The following is a 6,000-nucleotide window of genomic DNA, read 5'->3' on the forward strand; positions in this document are numbered from 1 at the left end:
CTGTCTGAATCATATGTTTCACAGGCAACAAGGGAGAAACTGATGAACAGATGTAATTTCACTTCTGTACTGCCTGATCCACAGAAATCGTTTGATATTGGGTTGCTTTTGAATTAGTTAACTGGCCTTTTTATCTGCTGCACCACTTTCCCTCAGCATTATTATTTTTTTAATTCACAAACACGACAGAGAAGGATTACATGGACCTGATAGCAGAGGATAAGTGTCACTACAAAGTGATGGGAGCTTACATGTTATGTTTGCTTCATTTATTTCTTAAATGATTAAAAATTCAGCCACGTCTGTATGTTTTGCTTTATGCACATTTGGAAAACTAACTCATAAAATAGAGAGGATATAAACAATGTAAATATGTGTCCATTTCAATGGACGCTGGAAATTTGATCTTCAGGGATCTTGTGATTAGCAGGCTCTCTGGCTGAATATAGAAATAAATATCAATGATAACACAGTTTGACACGTGTAGGTGCATCTCAGTCAATTAGAATATCATCAAAAAGTTAATTATTTCTAATTTAACTAAAATCGTGAAATTTATACGTCATACTGGGTTTTTACACACAAGATGATACACGTGGCTAACATCTAAAGAAAGCCTGAATATATATATTGAATATATGATGCTAATAAAATGTGATTTCTAATAAAGAAAAGGTTAGATTAAGGAATTATGGGTAAAACTGCTACCTTTACAGGCGTTCATCAGACAGGCAGTAAAGCTCTCCATAAGAAGCGTGAGCGACAAATTTCTGAAGAAGTGAACTGCTTAGAGTTCTGTATCCAAGTATTTTAATGGAGAATTGAGAGGAAGAAACAAACGTAGTGTGATCTTCAGATGAAGTCAAATCTTAAAGATTCACCACACATAGACATTTCCAAGACATGATATGAAGCTGTTTTTTTTTTTTTTTCTCTTGTGTTAAGCCACTGCTGAATCAGAACGTTTTAGGGTCATACATGGGCCAAGAAAGAAAGAAAAAAAAGGACTGGTCTCTTGCTCAATAGTTCTCAGTCAACTTTTTTTCAAAATGAAAGCAAATTTAGCATTTGGAGTCAGGAAGCAGAGTGGAGAGACCCATACATCTAGTCACTGGAGCTCTGGTGGGACGCTCTGATGATTTGGGGGTGACATGACATCGGTTGGTGATCCTCCACTGTGTTCCTTCATGTCTAAAGTCGGCGGAGGAAACTAGAAAAATGCTTGCTCACTTCATGCATCCTCCTGGAGAGAACCTTTATGGAGATGTTGTTTTCATTTTCATCAGAACTTGGCACCTGTCCACTCTGCCAAAGGTACAAAAATCTGCTGTAACAACCATGATATATCACTGTGCTTAATTGATTGGCCAGCAAGCTGACCTGACCTGAGCGCCACAGAGAATCTATAGTTCACTGGCGAGAGGAAGATAAGACACAACAGATCCAACAACAAAGATGAGCTGAAAGCTGCTATTTATGCAACCTAGAGTTCCTTAACACCTTGATCAGAGGAGCCACAGACCGACTGCTTTCATGCCACACAAAACTTATGCATTATTCTGTGGAAGTGATCAAATATTGAGTACATAAACATTACAGCTTATTAATTGCTGTCCATGAGCACAAAAATAAAGACGTGGAATATATTGCTGTGTGTTTGTGTGTGCGTAATGAATCTGAATAATATATTAGCTTCCATTTTTGAACTGAATTCCTGAAAAAGACAACCTTTTCGGTTGAATCCTGACTTATTGAAATGCACCTGTAAAGCATATTGTTCATAACGTCCATAACTGTTCTGCCTTAAAACCTCTGAAGTCTACTTTAGGAGCGATAAGTGCATCTTCAGCTGTCGGTGAAGCATCCCTTTTATGCATGCTTGAACTCCAAACAATTCTACCTCTACAACAATAATCCAATAATGACTTTTTTCAGAATGTTTGAAAATGAATTTATTTGCTTATGCGGAAAGATCATAGGCAGTCTTAACGGCTTGAGCTTCAGATATCAGGTCACCTCAAGCACCTATTAATAATCACAGTCCTACTTGAGACAGTCTATATGGCTGCACAGTCTCATTCTCGTGCTGGATTGATCCATTGTAGGGGTAATCACCGCATAATTTTATGCGCACCTTTGAAATGTGCACCCGGGCACGTCATGGTCCTTGGGGTGGGCTCGGTAATCAAGGTGCATAATCGCATGGCAGTAATGGCAATCAGGCTTTAGCAGATTAATTCCTTGGATCATGCATCAACCCGTTGGTCCGGTATCTGATCATGAAGAAGGGTGTAGGTGGTCTGGAGAGCGCAGGTGATTAAAAAAAGAAGAGAACCAGAACGTCGAGAAGGTGCTCGTTATGCAAACATTTTAAAGTGCCTAATTCTTTCTTTTTTCTCTCGCTCCCAAATTCTTCATTTGTATAACCGATCAGGCAAAGCACGAACCCCGAGAGTAACTTTCTCCTCTCTCCTTCAGAAATTAGAATTCAACTCTGAGGTCAAGGAGTCCATGCAGCCATTTCTTTCTTTGTGCGCTAGAGCTGTCTCTATGATGCAGCTAAGGTAAACACTAAACTATGAATATGTCCCAGCTTAATGAGCACCGTCATTGCCGTCTAGTTAGGAAAATTCATAGCTGCCCTTGAAACTTTGTAGATTTGATTCCTGGCAATACTGTCACAGCAGAGTTATGCAGCTGAATGCAGACAACCTGCAGGATCTTAGATGAACAGGGTGAACAGCCGTTTCAGTGCAGCAAAACACCGTTCACAATGTTTGTGAGAAACAGTATGTGTCGACTTATGGATTTTTTTTCTGTTGTTGCATTTTTGGCACACGTAAGTATTTCAGATTATTAAAGGCGGATACAATGTGACCTGTATTAGTATAATTATTTTTCAGTGATTATTCCCTCTATCAAAGGAAACAGTTTACCGAAAAGTGAAAATTTCCAGGAGTGCCTCACCTAACCAAATTACTCTGAGAATACATCGACTAATCATCCAGGAGGTGATAAAAAAAAAACAACAACATCAAAAGCACCACAGGACTCATTGCCTTCATCTAAACCATTGTTTATGATTTCACAATAAGAAATAGACCGGACAAAATTGGACTCCAGGAACATGTCTTGCAATAAATAATCGTCTGAAAAGCCTCTGTTGATGTTTTTTCAGAGGCTCTCACCAGAGAGTCAAGCTAGCACCTGGCCAGAGTGGGGGCCCAAAAAGAAAATGAGATTTCTACCATCTTAAAACAACTCTGACCTCAAAAATAGCACAGCACCCACTAACAGGTGTCATGGTGAAGAGATAATCAGTGTTATTCACTTCTCCTGTCAGCAGACATAATGTTATGTCTGATTTGAGCATATGGAAGTCTATGATCACCTAAACTGAATAAATGGTTGGTCTGCAGTATCTTGCAAAAAAATGTTTTCTATGTACAGCACATATTGTACAGTGGAACGTGTAAAGCACATCAAAGAAGATTAAATCGTGTATCTGAAAAGTAAAGTAGTGTAAATAAACAACAACAGTAAAACTGTATTTGTATATATAATAAAAAAAATTATACTAAACAATTTTCAATGACAGTTTCTGTATGTAGTTGCACTTAATGTTTCCTGATTACATTTTGGTCCCTATGACCAATCAGAGCAATCTAAACATAGGTGTTTGTTAATACTTTACTCTGTTTTGATCTCACACATTGTTAATTTTATTTGCACATGCCTTCTGGGGACGAAGACAAGTGCAAATAAAGTTCTGCTTTAAATGTAAAATGTATGTTGGGTAGTGTTCCAGCTCTGATCTCTCCTACAACAAGAGCTCTATGTGGATTTCTGTGGGAAGCAGCATGGCGGGTCACAGGTGGCTGTACACTGTGGGCTACTTTGGCCCACACTGGGCAATGATTCTGCAGGGGCCACTGATTTGCTTAATGTGTTGTTGCTTTTACTGAAGCTGTTGTCTGGGTGCAGTTGCAGTCAGGTAGGGGGAGGAGGGGTTATTAGAAAGCTGCTGGCTGGAGGTAGGATAATTTGCCATTTCTGTACCGAAACGTGAGGATACGTACACAACCTCTCACACATCGTATGTCTTTCTTTGTTCACAAGGATTTTGCATTGACTTCCATTAATTTGTCATTCATTTCTGCAGCCTAACCTCTAACCCTAGCCTCATATTTAACTTAAACTCAATTCACACTTTAATCCTAAACTCAGCCCATAACCCAAAAACACCACTTCTTTGGCTCTGGTCCCCATAAGGACCAGTCGGCCCCCACTTAGTATGTGTTAAATGGTACAGTCTGGTTTGCTGGATCAATTGCCTCGCTCATTCCTGGCATGCATCTTCATGTCATCCATGTAGAGATGAAGCCTAGGCAAAAATTCAGCCTGGAAGACTATTATATTCATCCCACCTGCCCAACCAAGATGTCGTCCTGCACCTCGATTCCAACCAATCGGTGATGGTCTCCTCCTCCAATAATCAAGCGTTGCTCCCTTGATAAGGTCCAGCTGTTCACCGGCGTCCGCTCGTTGGCTGAGCTTCAACCTTCCTCCACCCCTCCTCCACCATCACCCCAAGACTTCTTCAATGTCCATTCAGTCTCCACCATCCTCTCCACCACCAGTGTCCGGGCCCAGGGGGAAAGACGTCTCTAATTTTCATACACACAGCGGCCCATTCTCTCTGACAGCGGTTTTCAGCGCAACGTCTTCCTCCTGGGTCCGAGCGCCAAAGACTTTCATTTGTCAATTAAACTCTAATACCTCTCTCTCTCTCTCTCTCTCTCTCTCTCTCTCTCTCTCTCTCTCTCTCTCTCTCTCTCTTTCTCTCTCTCTGTGCATATGAGTCTCTCCAGGTTGAATTGACAGCGAATGATTTCTTCACTCTGAAAACTGTATCTGTGTCTTTGTGACGACCTAAGAGGGACCTTAGAGAACAGCAACATAACAGAACATAAACTTAGTTTGTGCGTCTGCTTTGCAGCTTTCCTTGAAACGGCCTCCAAGTGTGTCCTCCACATTTCCTTTGAGATCCTGGTAAAGATCTTCAGAGTAGCATTGTGCAGTTCCACGTATTCAAGGATTGCGTGGAAATGAAAATCGTAGAATTTCTCGACGTATGTGTGTGCTCACATTAACTGTTAGGAGACCTAACAGAAGCTTAGATGTTATGGAGAGAAATGTTATTTGTCAGCAAGGAGACATTTGCCAGTAGTCAGGGGTCTTTCATGACAAGAACTGTTACGCTCGATTGTGCTTCTGGGTGTTGATGGACCAAAGGCAGTTTCTTTTGTAAGTAAAGGTGAATCAAATCAGAGCCTGGTGAGATTCAACTCATAATTCTCAAGATTTTCTTGAACATCTATCATTGTGACATATGCAGGCTGCTGTTCTGTTGTCTTGAACTTTTAGAGTCATGTGGGGTACCGGGGTCCCCTGAGGCCTGGCTTTCTAAAACGCTTCTTCAGTATTGTTCATTCTCATCTTGAGTGGATCTCCTTGTCTTGATGAACAGGAAGTAGAGCGTAGAAGGAAAAACTGTCAGACAGAAAAGCTGTCTACATGAACAGTCAGGAAGTTATGCCTCTAAGACACAGTCAAAACTGAGCACTTACCTGTCAGAGGAGCTGGAAAATATATCATCCATCAGTCATCTAACACATGTCATGTTTTCAACAAATAGAGCTTTAGGAATCACCCTCTTGATACAGAAAATATCCTTTGTGGTGTAAAATAGTGTAAAAGGAACATATTGTATGTTTTTAACTGACTACTAAAAATAGTGACTACAGATCAAATTTGAAATAGTTATTTTTTTTAGATGCAACTACTAGTTCATTCATTGAGCCAAGCAGCCTTTCATACATAAACAGCGATAAAGGTCAGATTGAATTGCTTTAGCAAACCAGAACTTCTTAAAAATGCTTGAAAACAACAATGTCAACACAGAACCTTCGACAGACCTTCGGCAACATCTGAAATTAT

Source organism: Poecilia mexicana, unplaced genomic scaffold (genome assembly GCF_051168715.1).
Source record: "Poecilia mexicana isolate PSO_F unplaced genomic scaffold, ASM5116871v1 scaffold_1, whole genome shotgun sequence".
Taxonomy (NCBI): domain Eukaryota; kingdom Metazoa; phylum Chordata; class Actinopteri; order Cyprinodontiformes; family Poeciliidae; genus Poecilia; species Poecilia mexicana.